This window comes from Drosophila pseudoobscura, chromosome 2 (assembly GCF_009870125.1).
Source record: "Drosophila pseudoobscura strain MV-25-SWS-2005 chromosome 2, UCI_Dpse_MV25, whole genome shotgun sequence".
Taxonomy (NCBI): domain Eukaryota; kingdom Metazoa; phylum Arthropoda; class Insecta; order Diptera; family Drosophilidae; genus Drosophila; species Drosophila pseudoobscura.
Genome location: NC_046679.1, coordinates 16,712,607 through 16,731,116, shown reverse-complemented (window position 1 = coordinate 16,731,116; position 18,510 = coordinate 16,712,607). Strand labels below are relative to the sequence as shown.

Sequence of the window (18,510 nt, the reverse complement as noted above, 5' to 3'; positions counted from 1 at the left end):
TGCAGTGCGACCATTAACAGAACGATGTCGCTGAGTGAGTGCGCGAGTGCGAGCATTGCCTGCCTTTTTTTATGGCACTTTTCTTCCACTCGCACTGTGGAAAATCCCCATACCATACAGCTTTATTGGCCAGCTTCCCGCTGTGCGCGAATATATAACTCTGTTTATCGCATTTTATTTCATTTGGCATTATTTATGCAGAAAGAGAAAAGTATACCCACACAGATGCAGTGGAAGTGGATGAGTGGATTGAGGAAGAGCTAATGCCCCTGCCTGCCTGCCATTGGCATTGAAAACTATTCAAAATATGCCCGAAAATATCTGCGTGGCATGTTTGGTTTTTGTTTTTGTTTTTGCTTTCGTTTTTTGTGTGTGGTTTACCTTTCATTGGAAATCAACAAAAACTCAGAAGCCAGACCATAGGAGTACCAACAGCAGACGCTATCGATCAAGCATGCAGCACACGGGATTGCCTGGGATCGGGATTGGAATGGGGATTGGAGCGGCACCGGGACCGGGGGAACCCTCTCTCTCTCTCTCTCTCTCTCTCTCTCTCTCTCTTCTGCTTAGATTTCAACACAATGGACTCCGCTATAGTCGGGGGGTTTCGATTTCAAAGCCCAAGCGAGAACCCAGGCACGTAGCCTGTGGAAGGGAATCTAGGGAAGGGCAGGGGGAATGGCTATGGATATGGGAATCTCTCTCTCTCTCTGTGACGTTGATGCGCACCTTTGATAAGGATGAGACCGACACGAACACACCTCAAAATGTTATGAAATGCGGGGGAATAAGGGAATGAAGAAACAAACCCAAACAAAACAGCTAATACTCGTAGAAGGGAATACCAGAGAGAGTAAAAGAGAGACAGAGACAGAAAGAGAAAGAGAGCCGGAAAGCGTTGACATGGCTAATCCTGATGAATTGCTGTTAGCTGTTTTGTCTTACCAAACATGTTACTTATGCAAAAAGGAAGGATGTAGAACATCTCAACTTCTAAGCTGAAATGCCTAATCTATCTCCCAGCATATCCATTTCCAACTCTTTCTTTTCATTTAATTAGCTTTTGAGCGGTGGTGGAAAAGTGTTAAGTCCCATCATCCAAGGCGCTAATCAAATTTAGACAAACGAAAGTGTTAAGACGCTTTCCTGGAAACGGGCCACGAACTATTAAATGCTGGGCACACAATAGATCCGCAGATAAGACAATGCTCTGATAAGGTCTGAAAGATTTAAGACGGCGATATCCCATCCCCATAAATCCTCCTCATAGAATCCATACAAAACCCAAAAGATATTATATTAAGCCATTGCCGAGGCTGTTACATGGGGTTTTATTTTTTATCGCCGCTTGTTAGCAGCGCGAAGTGTGTAAATTTACACACACTCTCTCGCATGCAGACGCCACAGGTGGAGTTTTCCCAGTTTTTCCATCTACCATTTCCTCTCTTTCTAGTTTTACTTTCAACGAAAAATTCTGTCTGGAAATTCTCTGGCTTCCAACCCAATCGAACTGCAACATGTATGAGTCGGTCGATCTCCTCTGTTAAATGCTCGCAACGAGCTGTTAACGCGCTGTGAGCAGTCTCTCTCTCTTTGAGTGCTTTTTTCATACCAAATGCGACTCGAACAACTTCGAACTGGGTTCGAGCGTTATTGCGTCTGCTGAATGAGCGTTTTTTCATACCAAACGCAATCAGGTTCAAACCCAACTGCTATGAGCTTGGTATGATTGAAATCCCACTCAAGTTGGGTCGGCTTTTTCCACTCAAAAAATATCGTCGTTTGGGTATGATCATGAATAACATGAATAACAGCCGAGGCGCAAGCGACTAAAGTGAATCACACTCGAAAACACTGCCGCGGACGCAACAACGAAAGCAGCTCCGCGCTGGTTTTTCGAAAAATTTCGCGTTGATAAAATCGCACAAAAATCTCGATATTGATATTTTCGCAAAACAACAACAACAAAATTAAAGAAAATATCAACTAAAAATATATTATCAAAAGGAAATAGATAGATATAGCTTCGTATCGAGTCGGCAAAAGCTAAACGGGTCGAGATAATGCCGCTGTTCTCCGCGGATTGTGGCTACGAAAACGAATGAAAACGAGAATACGATTGTGAGTTGTGAGTGAGCGTGTATCTGTGTGTCGGATGTATCTGAAAACCGTTGGATACGTTTTATGAATGAGCCACGAGCGGGGCAGAACGTGAACGAAATTTTTGTCAGAGAACCAACCCAAGTCGAAAATCGGGGAGAAAGAAATGCGATAAACAGACGCACACACACAAAAACCAACAAAAAATAAAGAGAATCGAAACGATAGCAAAGCTTCCCCAATAAGAAAGAAAACGTTTGTTTTGCTTCAACAACAGTAATAGCAACAATAACAATAACAAATACGAAAAAGAGAGAAAAGTCTCTTGGGTGGATAGCCGAAGTTTTAAGTACTCTTTGAGATACCTACTCCATACCTACGTACACCGTTCCTAAGGCTTATCAGTTAGAGTGATCTATACTTATGTGACATATGGATCGGATCTTGACCATTCCGAGATAGTTGTGTGTTTCCTATTGAAGCAATAGTACCCTTTGTTAGCGCATAAGCTGCGGAAGCGAGCACGGAAATTGCAATTGCAATTGGAATGAAAACAAACGCATCGTTTGTCACACATCTGGCTCTCACAGCACAGTATTTTTTGGCTTTAATTTCGCGCGTTGTCCCCCGCCAGCACCCCAATAATGGGTTCCCCCTTTGAAAAACAGAGAAACAAAATGTGAATTACAGGGAAAAATATAAAATTAAATAGTGCATAAAAATCAGTTTTCTTTGCGGCTCGGTTCCGTTTCGAAAAAATATTCTGGTGTGTGTGTATGTGTGTTATTGCTGTTACTGTTTCCCTCTCTCTCTCTATCTCTGGCCCCCAAATAGAGAGAGCGAGAGAGATAGAGAGAGCACGCGTGTGCTTTTGTTTTTTTGTCGATTACTAAATTTTGTTGGTACGCCCCATAGAAAAAAAACATGACGAAATGTTGTTGTTGAAAACGAGCGCACAACAACAATAGAAATAAAAATAAAAGTGATTAGAAGAAAATAGAAACCACAGAATAAAAGGCGAAATACATACATATATGTACATATGTATGTATGTATGAAAATATCAGATATATAGTGCATGAAGTATACGAAATAAAATTCTATTTGGTGTTTATGGAATTATACAAAGTGTTGTGAAATAAGGAATAAAAAATTACAGAGCAGAGCGAAGCGGGGAAGATACTACCAGACCAGTCTCAACGAAAGGCAGCTGCAAACGCATCTAAGAAAAAGGTAAATAGAGCTTCAAGACCCCATGCCGCTTATCATCGGGAGTGGGTAAACATTGGCTTATCTGTCTGTTCAGCGAGGGGTGGGGGTGTGTACGTACGAGTGTAGGCAGTGTATGTACCTGGCCAGATCTGCAGATCTCTTGCGGTGGTTCGGGTTCCCAGAACAAAACCGTTCACGTTTAGATACATTTAGTGATTGTCGCTATGTTTGCAGATACTTTCACTCTAAAAACAGACACCACTAAGACCCCGTACTCTGCCACACACACACACACACACACACAGGCAGCTGCCTGGCTGTTGTCTCTCCTTTTCTTCCCTCCCGTTAGTTTGGGCCAGGCCAGCTTTATCTTGTCAGGCGTCGCGACGTCGTGTGTGTGCCAGGCCAGTCGAAGTAGTGATAGTGATAACCTATATAATATATGTACGCTAGGAGTACTTTAACGGTTAGCTAGTCCAGTCTCATGCGATCGATAGAGCCCTGCTCCCTGCTCCTGTGGCTCAATGGACACTCCATGGGTATCATCCGCCCATTAATCATGCCATTGTGCCACAGCAGAACCGAATACGAATACGAATCCTGAGAGCCAAAACCAAATCCGGCAGCAGGGGCTCATCCATAAAAATTGGCGAGCAATAGAAATGCATTTTCCATCCAGGGGACCATCCAGAGGACCATCCAGGCGTGGGGTGGCGCTTAGATTAATGAATGCGTTGCGATTAGAATCAATTTGAATTAATGAACATTTAAGGCGACTTTGATTTTGTTTTGCCCACAAAAACACGCGCAGCAGGGAGTGGAGTGGAGTGGAGTGCGTGCCGAAACCGCAACCCGAACCCCGAACCCCGAAAGCAAATCAAAACAAAAGACTTAGGCAGCGAACTTGGCTGAGGTGATATTTGGCCAAGGCGCCGCCGCCGCCACCGCCGCCGCCTGGCTTATTAATTTCACATGCCTTGGCCATAATGAAAAGCGATTTTATATGGCTGGCACCGGCCCGGGACCCGGCCTGCCGTCGTTTTGTAATCAAGTTAAATGCCCGCGCGTCCATAAAAACTTGACTTATCAGCCGGCAAGGCCAACAAATGGCGCAAATGCATTTAGGGGGAGTGCGGCATGGAGTTACGGGATGGCGTTTTTCCCCCAATTGAAGCCACAGGCCCATTCCATTCCAAGGAGATCTGCATATCTGCCGCATTTGGAGACACAGTCAGTGCAGTGCAGTGCAGTGCAGTGCGACCATTAACAGAACGATGTCGCTGAGTGAGTGCGCGAGTGCGAGCATTGCCTGCCTTTTTTTATGGCACTTTTCTTCCACTCGCACTGTGGAAAATCCCCATACCATACAGCTTTATTGGCCAGCTTCCCGCTGTGCGCGAATATATAACTCTGTTTATCGCATTTTATTTCATTTGGCATTATTTATGCAGAAAGAGAAAAGTATACCCACACAGATGCAGTGGAAGTGGATGAGTGGATTGAGGAAGAGCTAATGCCCCTGCCTGCCTGCCATTGGCATTGAAAACTATTCAAAATATGCCCGAAAATATCTGCGTGGCATGTTTGGTTTTTGTTTTTGTTTTTGCTTTCGTTTTTTGTGTGTGGTTTACCTTTCATTGGAAATCAACAAAAACTCAGAAGCCAGACCATAGGAGTACCAACAGCAGACGCTATCGATCAAGCATGCAGCACACGGGATTGCCTGGGATCGGGATTGGAATGGGGATTGGAGCGGCACCGGGACCGGGGGAACCCTCTCTCTCTCTCTCTCTCTCTCTCTCTCTCTCTCTTCTGCTTAGATTTCAACACAATGGACTCCGCTATAGTCGGGGGGTTTCGATTTCAAAGCCCAAGCGAGAACCCAGGCACGTAGCCTGTGGAAGGGAATCTAGGGAAGGGCAGGGGGAATGGCTATGGATATGGGAATCTCTCTCTCTCTCTGTGACGTTGATGCGCACCTTTGATAAGGATGAGACCGACACGAACACACCTCAAAATGTTATGAAATGCGGGGGAATAAGGGAATGAAGAAACAAACCCAAACAAAACAGCTAATACTCGTAGAAGGGAATACCAGAGAGAGTAAAAGAGAGACAGAGACAGAAAGAGAAAGAGAGCCGGAAAGCGTTGACATGGCTAATCCTGATGAATTGCTGTTAGCTGTTTTGTCTTACCAAACATGTTACTTATGCAAAAAGGAAGGATGTAGAACATCTCAACTTCTAAGCTGAAATGCCTAATCTATCTCCCAGCATATCCATTTCCAACTCTTTCTTTTCATTTAATTAGCTTTTGAGCGGTGGTGGAAAAGTGTTAAGTCCCATCATCCAAGGCGCTAATCAAATTTAGACAAACGAAAGTGTTAAGACGCTTTCCTGGAAACGGGCCACGAACTATTAAATGCTGGGCACACAATAGATCCGCAGATAAGACAATGCTCTGATAAGGTCTGAAAGATTTAAGACGGCGATATCCCATCCCCATAAATCCTCCTCATAGAATCCATACAAAACCCAAAAGATATTATATTAAGCCATTGCCGAGGCTGTTACATGGGGTTTTATTTTTTATCGCCGCTTGTTAGCAGCGCGAAGTGTGTAAATTTACACACACTCTCTCGCATGCAGACGCCACAGGTGGAGTTTTCCCAGTTTTTCCATCTACCATTTCCTCTCTTTCTAGTTTTACTTTCAACGAAAAATTCTGTCTGGAAATTCTCTGGCTTCCAACCCAATCGAACTGCAACATGTATGAGTCGGTCGATCTCCTCTGTTAAATGCTCGCAACGAGCTGTTAACGCGCTGTGAGCAGTCTCTCTCTCTTTGAGTGCTTTTTTCATACCAAATGCGACTCGAACAACTTCGAACTGGGTTCGAGCGTTATTGCGTCTGCTGAATGAGCGTTTTTTCATACCAAACGCAATCAGGTTCAAACCCAACTGCTATGAGCTTGGTATGATTGAAATCCCACTCAAGTTGGGTCGGCTTTTTCCACTCAAAAAATATCGTCGTTTGGGTATGATCATGAATAACATGAATAACAGCCGAGGCGCAAGCGACTAAAGTGAATCACACTCGAAAACACTGCCGCGGACGCAACAACGAAAGCAGCTCCGCGCTGGTTTTTCGAAAAATTTCGCGTTGATAAAATCGCACAAAAATCTCGATATTGATATTTTCGCAAAACAACAACAACAAAATTAAAGAAAATATCAACTAAAAATATATTATCAAAAGGAAATAGATAGATATAGCTTCGTATCGAGTCGGCAAAAGCTAAACGGGTCGAGATAATGCCGCTGTTCTCCGCGGATTGTGGCTACGAAAACGAATGAAAACGAGAATACGATTGTGAGTTGTGAGTGAGCGTGTATCTGTGTGTCGGATGTATCTGAAAACCGTTGGATACGTTTTATGAATGAGCCACGAGCGGGGCAGAACGTGAACGAAATTTTTGTCAGAGAACCAACCCAAGTCGAAAATCGGGGAGAAAGAAATGCGATAAACAGACGCACACACACAAAAACCAACAAAAAATAAAGAGAATCGAAACGATAGCAAAGCTTCCCCAATAAGAAAGAAAACGTTTGTTTTGCTTCAACAACAGTAATAGCAACAATAACAATAACAAATACGAAAAAGAGAGAAAAGTCTCTTGGGTGGATAGCCGAAGTTTTAAGTACTCTTTGAGATACCTACTCCATACCTACGTACACCGTTCCTAAGGCTTATCAGTTAGAGTGATCTATACTTATGTGACATATGGATCGGATCTTGACCATTCCGAGATAGTTGTGTGTTTCCTATTGAAGCAATAGTACCCTTTGTTAGCGCATAAGCTGCGGAAGCGAGCACGGAAATTGCAATTGCAATTGGAATGAAAACAAACGCATCGTTTGTCACACATCTGGCTCTCACAGCACAGTATTTTTTGGCTTTAATTTCGCGCGTTGTCCCCCGCCAGCACCCCAATAATGGGTTCCCCCTTTGAAAAACAGAGAAACAAAATGTGAATTACAGGGAAAAATATAAAATTAAATAGTGCATAAAAATCAGTTTTCTTTGCGGCTCGGTTCCGTTTCGAAAAAATATTCTGGTGTGTGTGTATGTGTGTTATTGCTGTTACTGTTTCCCTCTCTCTCTCTATCTCTGGCCCCCAAATAGAGAGAGCGAGAGAGATAGAGAGAGCACGCGTGTGCTTTTGTTTTTTTGTCGATTACTAAATTTTGTTGGTACGCCCCATAGAAAAAAAACATGACGAAATGTTGTTGTTGAAAACGAGCGCACAACAACAATAGAAATAAAAATAAAAGTGATTAAAAGAAAATAGAAACCACAGAATAAAAGGGGAAATACATACATATATGTACATATGTATGTATGCATGAAAATATCTGATATATAGTGCATGAAGTATACGAAATAAAATTCTATTTGGTGTTTATGGAATTATACAAAGTGTTGTGAAATAAAAAATAAAAATTACAGAGCAGAGCGAAGCGGGGAAGATACTACCAGACCAGTCTCAACGAAAGGCAGCTGCAAACGCATCTAAGAAAAAGGTAAATAGAGCTTCAAGACCCCATGCCGCTTATCATCGGGAGTGGGTAAACATTGGCTTATCTGTCTGTTCAGCGAGGGGTGGGGGTGTGTACGTACGAGTGTAGGCAGTGTATGTACCTGGCCAGATCTGCAGATCTCTTGCGGTGGTTCGGGTTCCCAGAACAAAACCGTTCACGTTTAGATACATTTAGTGATTGTCGCTATGTTTGCAGATACTTTCACTCTAAAAACAGACACCACTCAGACCCCGTACTCTGCCACACACACACACACACACACACAGGCAGCTGCCTGGCTGTTGTCTTTCCTTTTCTTCCCTCCCGTTAGTTTGGGCCAGGCCAGCTTTATCTTGTCAGGCGTCGCGACGTCGTGTGTGTGCCAGGCCAGTCGAAGTAGTGATAGTGATAACCTATATAATATATGTACGCTAGGAGTACTTTAACGGTTAGCTAGTCCAGTCTCATGCGATCGACAGCGCCCAACTTCTGGGGATATCTGAGATCTTGGTTTCTGTTTGGATTGTCAGCGTTGTTCTTTTTTTTTTTGATTCATTAATCATAAATCATAATCGTCGTTTACAGACAGGACGACTCGTAAGTGTGTGTCGAGTGAGCAGTGTTTGCTCTCTTGTTGGGTGGTAACCCCCTTATATTTATTTATTTACCTTGTGGTGTTTTCGGTTGATTTCATGGGAAAAAGGCTTTAAAAAATGCACAAAATATGCATATGTTTGTATGTGTGGCTGAAATGTTTCCTTTGATTTGCATTTTTATTGGGAACCCAACTAAAAAATAATAATAATATCCGGTTCTATGTGAGTGCGTCATCGCTCAGACCAATCCCCGGGAAACAGGGAGAGACCCCTACCAGGAACCCATGGATACGGTACGATACGGTCTGGTCTGGTCTGGTTTGGTTTGTGTGTGTTTGCCCTTTATTTTTTACAGCATAGCCACCTTATACCTTATGTGTATATAAACTTGTTTTGTTGTTGTTGTTGTTTATACTCCACATATATGTACAGATCTGTATGTAAATACGTACTTAAAGAAACACTTGTGCCTGGTGCCAACGATGATAAAACAGCAAATTCGGGTAAATAAAACTGAAACAATATTTCGGGTGTACTCCGTTTTGTCTGAAAAATAACCAACAAAAAAAAGAAGAGAGCGTCAGTTACATGAACAATCGGGGATCACTCCTGGGACAGCTGATCGGGTATTGGGGATCTGATTTGATCTTAAGCCATGAGATCTCTCACTGAGATATGTATGTATGTATGATCTTCTTCACGTTGTTCCCCTTAGGTCTGATCTGTTTCTCTTCGGGATCCCATCTGATGAGCTCCCTCTTGCTATACAATTTATCAGAAGGGGCAGGTTCATCAATTCTCTTCCAGCGATAAATGTCTTACAAGAATTTACACAAATATTCATGTAAAAATCTCCAGCTGCCGTACAGGCAGAGTTGTGACAAAATGATTTGTTTGCCAGACAGGGCACCCCATGTCACATGCCCCATGCCCCATGCTATTGCTACTGTTGTTGCTGCTGCTGCTGCTTTGGTGGCGACACTGAGCGCCACCCTGAACTTAGAAAGACAGAGAGACAGACCCGGCAGCAACAATCTAGCCCCCCAAAAAACAGCAACTAATTCAAAACAATGTAAGGCATTATTTATTTTTAACTGAGGTCATCAGCGTAGACATCGTCTATTACAGCTCTCTGGCTCTCCGCCTCTCCATCAGCAATCCGAATGTGTTCTCGGGTCTCCACTCTGTGGTCTCTCCGATCTCCGATCTCCAGCGTTTCGTACGGCCCGGGTCTGTGCTGTTGTTCTTATTCCAAAGTTAATGTGTTTGGTGGTGCTGTTTTCTGTTTTCTGTTCAGCTGTTGAACCCGAACTCTCACCAAATTATGCCACACACAAACACACACTCGTAGCCCTAGCCATAGCCCCAGAGAGAGAGAGAGAAAGAGAGTTCCATGGAGTACAGGCAGAGGCAGACCGAGACCCAGACCCAATGCCAGCGGGGCCAGCAAACATTATTTGAAATATTTATGCTTGACTTTTGCGCCTCAATGACTTTTGAATTGCCTTGCCTTTGGCTGCTGAGTTTTACACACACACACACACACACACACCCGAACATTAGCTGTAATGTATGTGTGTATCTGTGTGCTTTATGTTCGTTCTTAAAGATATGCAGCGATGCGGCCACAGCGGGCACATATGTTGTTGCATCAATGCCTGCGATGGAAGGGATTTCCAAATGCATTCTTCAGTTAGGATCTCCACTCCATCTGGTATCTGGCATATCCATTTCCATCTAGCAGGCCAGCGTTCTTTTAGGATCTTTCCTTATCTGTGGTAAGCATTTCTCTTCTCTCTTTTCTCTTGCCCATTTCTATGGATCCTATGCCTGGCATCAGTTAGAGGATCTCTGCTCTCACGTGGGGTGTACACATTTCTAATAGAGAAACACATCACACGCATTAAATACCCATTAACCTGCATTTAATTTGTCAATATTAGCTCGTCAAAGCCATCAACCGAACCAATCCAATGGAGAAATGCCTTTCTCGGGTTCGTTCTCAGGCCACACTTTTCATTTCTTTCCATTCGAAAGTGAGGCAACAACAACACAACAACAACACAACAACAACTCGGCACGACAGACCCAGCATTCCTGAATGTTGACCTTTTCACAGCTGGAACCATCTTTCAAATCATAGTTCTTGCTGCCATCTCTCTGATCTCTGGGATCTCTTCTCCCTATGGTCCGGGTCTCGGACTCTGTCCGTCCGTCTCTGTACCGCTCTCGTAGCAAATTTGCTCGGCCCATTGCTCGTGCGCTTGTCAATTTCTGTCAGTTGCTTGTCAAAAAATTTGTTTGGCTGTAAAAATGCAGTGAAAACGTTTAACAAAAAACAAAAAAACGACAACAACAGCTGAAAAAAAAAAACAGAAAAATTTCAAACACGATTTTCATGTAAAGCATCCAGAAAATGATTGACGAACTGAGTGACGAGCTGACTAACTTCACTCGCAGGGGGAAAATCGTATTGTACAGTATGCCCCATGGTCTCCCCCAGTTTCCAGTGCCCAACGTTCCCGGCCTCCCCCCATCCCATCCCATCTGGCTGCATAATTAACCTTTTGGCCATACTACATATTGTATTGTGGATATATACGAGTATGTTCATATACAAATAGGAAGAGTGTGTACATATGTATGTGTGTGCACACCATACCTGTCATTCGTTCATTCCTTCATTCCTCCTTTACTCGCAGCGGACCCAGAGCTGGTCTGTTTGCTTTTGTTTACAGCGTAATTTGTTGATAAATAAATGTGAAAATGCAAACAAAAATCAGAGCAACCACTGTGCTACGCAATCGAGGGCTCCCGCTCTCCTACATATACATACATACGACCACCCCCACGGCATGTAAGGGCTCTGTTCTGTGTTGGACACGTAGGAAATATTGAACGCATATTTGCCACTCATTCCCTTCATGGCATACTCCAGCATTTTGGCCAATTTGTCACACCTCTGTTGCGTAGGTGCCGTAGTTATAGTTTTTTTCACGCTTTAGAAATTGCCTAGAAATTGGACGCTGAAGGGCGCTGCTTGAAAAATGTGCAAAATTAGCATTTTTTAACGAAGCTGGTTATTAATTTCAATTTTGTTATACTCGTGTTATTAGCCGTGTCTGTCGTCTGTTTTTGGTCATTTTCATGCGTTCATTCACGCTTCGCCTGCTGGCCCAGCAGGTGATCTGATGGCGTCTGAGACTGAAGGTGATCTAATCGCAGTCTCTCCCTCTGGCAAATTTTTGGCCACAATTAGGAGCAATTAATTTAGCCAAAAAGAGCGGAAATGGAAATGGAAGAGTGCCCCACGCGCGACAGAGCTTTCATTCCAAAAAAAAAAAAAAACAACAAGAGCCAGTGAAAAATTTCTTAATGATAGACATTCACTTTTTATGGACACGCCGAGGTGTGTGTCTTAATGGAGTGAAATTTCTGGTAATTGAGCGAGACGAGGCTCTGGCTTTTTAGGCGAGCATTTGATGAATATTTGAGTGAGTTTTTTTGATTGTTTTTTGTTTTTTTTTGCAACAATTCCGAGTCTTTGCCTTCTTCCTCTGGCTCTGCTGCTGCTGTCGTTGGGTGCTGCATTTGTTATGCAAATCAAGTGCCGCCATATGTACTCGTACTACACTACATATACTCGTACATCCCATATGAAACCCATAAGAAAACGCTGCTCGAGCCAGGCCAGTCGGTAGTGGAGCTACATAGTTGGAGCCGGAGATGGTGATGGCGGTGATGGAGCTGGCCAGACCAGACCCCAGCCCCCGGACCAGGCCAGGCCAGGCTCGAACTAGAGACCGAGTAGTCGGAGCACACAAAATTGAAATCAACTGAAACCAAACCCGCGAACTGGTTGTGTAGGCAGCACACGTACAAGGTCTTCAAATATGGCTCTTTATTTAGCTTTTGCCCGTCTATTGCTGTTGCTGTTGTTGTTGCTGTTTCCTTTGCTGTTGGTCTTTTCTAAGCATTTTTCTTCTATTTCTTGTGTGTGTCGGGGGGATTTTAGACGCTATAATAGCATTAATTTACCATACAATTTCATATTTATGGCCATTGTACAACGAAGTGCAATTCGATTTTTTTTTCAGTTTCCATTTATTTTTGTTTTTTTTCTCTGTTTCTGTTTTCTGTGTGGGCGGTTTGTTTATATTTGCGCCCCTTTTTTCTTGGGTTTTTAATTAAAATTGCTTTTTTTTTATTCAGTTACAGCCCTCGCAGTGGTGTGCTTCACAATAATTGATTAATTTCATTTAATTTTAATGGCGAAACCTTTGAGCGATTAGAATTTGCTTGAGTCATCGTCAGACGTGATTTACTGTCGATTGGCTGTCGTGTCTCGTCTCGACTCGTCTCTCTCTAAAAGCAAGTCCTATACATGATTGAATGCATATAGAATATATATATTCGTAGTGCTTACGGTCAGGAGAGCTTTTCCACTTTACAGTACAGATTGGGCTGTGGTGGCGCCTTCATAAAGTATAATTTCCATTGACCTTTGTCCGCTAAATGGGATGATCTCTATATGGCAGATAGTGCTCGGATGAGATCATAATGGCTGTTGTTTTTCGAATATTCTCAGCTAATTTGTATAATCTTTGTGCTAATTATTTCCTATATTCTTTTCATTCCAGGTTGGTTGACCCACATCAAAATCGAACAGCCCCCAAAAGCCCCCCTTTTGGCGTTTTGTTTTGGCCCGTTCTAGACGTGCGTTTTCGCTGAGAGTGCTATCGCGAGAGCGCCAGCCATATGGCAGAGACAGAGACTGACTCAGAGACAGACTACTATGAGTAGTACGAGTATGTATGGATATTCGTACACAAACAAACAATATATCAGCTGTCTGCTAAATGCAATAAGAAAGTCGGGCCAACTCGAAATCGGTCGTACAATTTTTCGACATGCTGACGGGGCTAAAGACGGGGCTGTGGCTGTGGCTGTGGCTCTGATCTGGTGACGTAAGTGCCGACAGCAATTGCCTTACTCGCACTCGTGTGCTGGGTTAAGGGATCGAGAGTACTGAGCACTCAGTACTGAATGAAGCGCGTGTAAATTGACTTTTTGTGAACTTTATCACCCGAACAATGCTGGGAATTAGTCATACCTGATCGGACCTGAACGTATGTATTAAGGTATATACATATGTAAGGCCTTAACGCTGAGATTTCCTGTTTTTTCTGGAGGTTACTTAAGGTTTTTTCCTTATATTTTCAAGTCCAAGAACTTTTTTGGCAATCTTATTGACTGCCTGCCAGTTTGGGGCATTCTTTCATGAATGAAGAAATGAATGAGTTCATCATGAAGTCAGCAGTCTGTTGGTCTGTTGTTTAACCAAAAGAGACATCAGACATACGGCAGGCATGCGGTCAGGTCTCTTCGTCTCCCAAGAACTGCGTGGGGTGTTGTCTTAGTCATCACCATGAGGAAATGCAGCCAACAGCCAGAGTTGACTGCACTTTGTCAGCAGCAACTGCAATGCTCAGAACGGGACTGATAAGAGACCCACTGTTTAGTTTCCAGCAGAACCAGCAGCAGCAGAAGCAGCACCAGAAGACAGCCCAGCAGAAAGACGGGCCATGTAGATAAGAGCCGAGCCGATGTCGGGGCATAAACAATTTTCAATTTGATTTATGGCATGTAAATTTATGGAAATTTACTGGCGGATCCGATGGTGATAATGGTTGGAAAACCATACTGGACTCTTGCTCGTGCTTTTCCATGTACATGAGAATGCTAGTGCAGCTCAATTGCAGCGCATTCCAATTATATTATATCATGTGGCTCGGTCGGGCAAAACATTATCGCATTTGGCAGTAGACTCTTGGCCGCTCTTGGCAAGACTCTAGACTCTAGACTGTAGACTCCAGATATGTAAACAGCGAAACAAGTTGTAGAACAAGTTTTTGGAACGCCTTTCTGCCACTGCCACCACTCGCTCAAGCATTCAGTATTCAGTTTTCAATTTCTGGCTTTATTTTGAACACCCAGAACGCAGAGCCGCCGAGCACTACAATGTATGAAAGACAAGTCTTAATTACCCAATATTTATTTGTATTTTTTTTTCATTAAAAAATATCTCTATACATACTCACATCTGTATGTATGTATGTATGTATGTGCTACGTACTCGTTCGTCCGCCCGCGGCGCTAATGAACTTCGCTGTCCGTCCGTCTGTCCGTCCGTCCGTCCGTTGCGTCGTCTTGTTAATAATTATTAAAATTTTCGGTTTTTTTGGGGCTGTTTCTGTTTGTTGCTGGAGCTGGAGCTGCCTCTGTAGTTGCTTTTAACGCGTTCAACTGGCTTTTGAATTGATTTCGGCAATTAAAGGCCCCTAAATGAAATTGAAAACGCGCCAAAAAAAAGGAAAGAAAAAACATTATAAATATTATTGCGGGACACTCGAGAGCTTTGATTGATGACTATTCGATTGGCAGGGGCACGGGCTGTAGCAGCAGCAATTCTTGTAGGAAATATTTTATTCAACAATTTTATTTTAGGGGCAACACACGTGCAGGGCTCTCTCTCACCCGTTTCTCTCTCTCTTTCTCTTATCAGTATGAGACTGGGCTTCGTTCATTAAGAGCTGATAAACAGTTACCAGTTCTGTGGGACCTCCAGCCTGATAATCTCCCAGTAGTGTGGAGTGCGGAGTGTATCGGTGTGTGTTTCGGTGAGAGAGTTTTTCTTATAGATAGCGCCACGGCTAGTTCCATTCGGGTTTGTTTCTCATTTTTCATTCGTATTCCGTTTTTTTTTTTTCTTTTATCGCGCCTGATAAAACGCTGGCGTTATGTATTTGTGACTTAATTAGTTTGCCAGGCAGGTCGACGCCATGTGGGCAGTAGATCGTACCGGACCGGATCTGTTTCGGCCAACGAAAGGCCAGAAAATTTTGGAGAAGAAGAAAAAAATTAATTAGTGACGCCGCCAGGGCGCTGATAAGCAAATAAATAAACACAGAAACAAATAAATAAATAAACATGGGATAGGGTACTGGTTTGGGGTAGAACTTTCCTCCTGATTAGTGGGTCAAAGAAAGGAGCACCCACCCGTTACTGGGAGAGGGAGAACGAAGCAGATGTGGCCAGACATTTGACAGGTGACCAGGCATTAGTCACATTGCAAAAGATATAGATGTATTCTCTGAGATTTGCTTAGACAATTTGTATATAATTTGTGCGCCACGTCCCCCATGACCACCCACCGGTTGCTCTCTGGCGTCGCTCGGCGCTCGTCGCTCGTCGCGCCATGTGTCAGGCCTTGAACAATTGCCAAAAATTTGCCAGGCCGAGTCCCCGCCTCGAAGAGATTTATAATTGAGCATAGAACACGAGCAGCAACAAATACAATAATTAGTGGCAGAAATAGAAGGCTTTAAGCACTGCTGATCTCTGGGCAATAAAAAAACTACAAAATCCCCAGCAATCAGCATTTCATTTCTCTCCATCTGAATATAATCGGTTTCTGTGTGTGAGATTTGTTTTTTGTTTTTTCATCGCGTCGTAAAACAGTTTATATTGAGATTGAGTTGCAAAGGCTACAAATGTCGCCATTTATAAATACCGCAATAAATTGGTTAAGGTCGAATCGGGCATAAATCTATGGCCCAACGAAAACGCAGGCATAAATCTGGCATAAGACGCACATAGTACAGATGCTGGGGTGTTTGGTCTGATTTTAACGACTTTTCCTCGGGTTTTATGAATGATTTTCATGGATGGGATCAGCCGCATGTTGCAATGATAACAGGAACTCGGCAGAGGTAGGAGTTAAAGGCATTCCTGCAATTCCAATGACGTCACCCTGTCTGCTGCTATTCAGAAACCCAGTTGGTCCATAAATCATTCTGGCCTAGACGAGGGAATTATGATTTACAGCCGACATGTGGGCATATACGAGTACTTGGAGTAAACTCCAAGTGTATTTGCATGCCGACAAGTCAATCACCAGTTGACGCTGATAAATTTAATCGCCAGTGGCAGAATGATCCGCTGTGGCTGTCTGTGGCACTCATTATAGAATTTATAATTAAACGCAATTATTTACAACTATGTGGATGGAGGAGGAAGATTGAGGAGCACTGACCAGGGTCTGGATTGGACTGGCCTGGACTCTGACGATGATTATAAAGAACCTCCGATGGCCGTTGTACGATGTCCGATGTCGGATGTCCCACGTCTGTCAGCTAACCGCATTCTGTAATTCTGTAATTATTTTTACAAAGTGCTCTCAACGCGCTGCCTCTCGGATACGCTCTGTTTGAAACGAACAACGAAAACAAGTGATTAGATGGCAGCCGCCCCAGCCAATTTCACAGTACGGTTTCGATTCAGTGGATTTTCTGTTCTGTTCTGTTTTGTTGTACAATATGTGTGTATCTGGACCCCTGTACTTCGTACAGATGTATCTGTATCCGCATGCACACGCCGGACAGTCGAACAAACGCGTTTGCTGATAGACGACCGAGCCAGTGGCTGTGCTTGTGGCTGTGGCCCAGGCCGGGCCGCCTGACTGACCATTACAAATGTTCACTTAGTCGGGGCCACAGATATGGGATATGGCCCCGTCGCCACTAAAGCCGCACAGTCGCAGAGTCGCAGAGTGAAAGAGTTAGATAGAGAGAGTTTTGCATCGTCTGCCGCATGCCGCATGCCGCTTGCAGTTTTTATTTTTTTTTTATATATTTTTGTCGTTGTTGATTATTTCTACAAAAGCCACTAATGGATTTTGATATGCACAACACAGCAGCAGCAGCGGCAGCACACTCACAGACACACGCATATTTCTATTAAGATGATGGGACGACTGGCCATTGGCCACTGTCCACTGGCCACACTCCACTCCAAGCCATTCTCCACTCCACTCGGCTCCCAGTCCATTCCTCTGGCAGCTCCAAGGGGGCTACTTTATATGCCTGACTTGCGGCAAACGAACGTCCAGCGGCATGCCAGATAAAGTTCTTGCGCTTTTCGGTAAAAGTGCAATCGTTAGAATGTGAGTGGACTCGAGTCGAATGGAGTGTGGAGTGGAGCGGAGCCAAGTGTGGATTGGATTGGAGGCACTGTGATGGGATGGGAACCGATCAACGACGACGACCCGCTTAATTATCAAAGACATTCTTCTCAATGGGTTTGCCAGAGTTGCTCCCGAGAGGAGTGCCCCGTTGCCCGGCTTAAAGGCGGGGTCAAGCCGCACAATGAGAGCCGCCTGTCCCTGTCTGTTTCTCTGGCTCTTTCTGTCTCTTTCTAGCTCCTTCTGGCCGTCTGTCAGTGAGTGATCTAATGTGCTATCCAGGAAGCGCAGTTGCAGATGTTTAACCAAAAAAAAAAAAACAGGAACGGCAGCAGCAGCAAGAGTAAAGGCCCAGCCTGTTTTCGTCTCCTGGCCAACAGCTTTTAGGGTCTGGGCATAAACAAAAAAATGGGAAGGACAGAAGCGGGTCTAGGGTGTGGGTGCCAGGGTGCAGGGTGCTTAGGAACCCAACACTAAACTAATGGCAATGGCTGTGGCTGTGGCTGCCACGCCGACGTAGCACGGTTCAATGAATTACTTCATTAGTGCAGGCGTGTTCCGTGCGGCATGCGTTGCCCGTCTCCGTGGCTGTTGGACGTTGTATCTCAAAGATACAGCCAGCCAGACACAGTCCAGTCAGTCGCGGCCTAGGCCCCGGCCCATGCCCCTGCCCATGCCCAGCGAGGCAGACAGCAGTGTGGCGGTGGTGGCTGCGCCTCTTCGTGGCACTTTGAAGTGCTCACATGTTGCCATCGCGTCAACTATTGCTGTTGCTGTTGCTGTGCGTTGAAATTAGCTGCCTGCTGCCGCTCCTGGCTGAGAAGGCCGAGGACTCTACGCCACGCCACTCCAGTCCAGTCCACTCTACTCCATTCCGTTCTGCCTGCCCCTTAATTGCGGAAGTTATGAGCATGGAATTTTAATTATTTCACTCGAGAGAAGAGCTGTCGCTCCTGTTGTTGCTGCTGCTGCTGCTGCCTCTTCTGCTGCTGCTGCTGCGG

The 18,510-nt window shown here is 44.2% G+C and overlaps 1 protein-coding gene and 1 long non-coding RNA gene across 4 annotated transcripts in view; both read left to right on the top strand.

Moving 5' to 3' along the window:
- Positions 1 to 1,802: 1,802 nt before the first annotated feature.
- LOC117183352 (uncharacterized) lies at positions 1,803 to 3,242 on the top strand. Of its 2 annotated transcripts, none has more exons than XR_004468511.1 (2): positions 1,803 to 2,128; positions 3,016 to 3,242. It is a non-coding gene; the product is annotated as an uncharacterized lncRNA (long non-coding RNA). The 2 variants fall into 2 exon arrangements; XR_004468510.1 differs by having other exon boundaries at positions 1,804 to 2,121.
- A 3,110-nt stretch (positions 3,243 to 6,352) lies between these two features.
- cv-c (crossveinless c) overlaps positions 6,353 to 18,510 on the top strand; it is a 92,571-nt gene continuing 80,413 nt past the window's right edge. Inside the window, exons 1-2 of one of the 2 annotated variants that reach the window (XM_033377033.1) lie at positions 6,353 to 6,683; positions 7,792 to 7,894. The gene's annotated coding sequence lies outside the window, so the exon portion shown is untranslated. Of the gene's footprint in view, positions 6,684 to 7,694; positions 7,895 to 18,510 lie in introns of those variants that run through there. The other variant, XM_033377034.1, reaches the window with a different exon arrangement.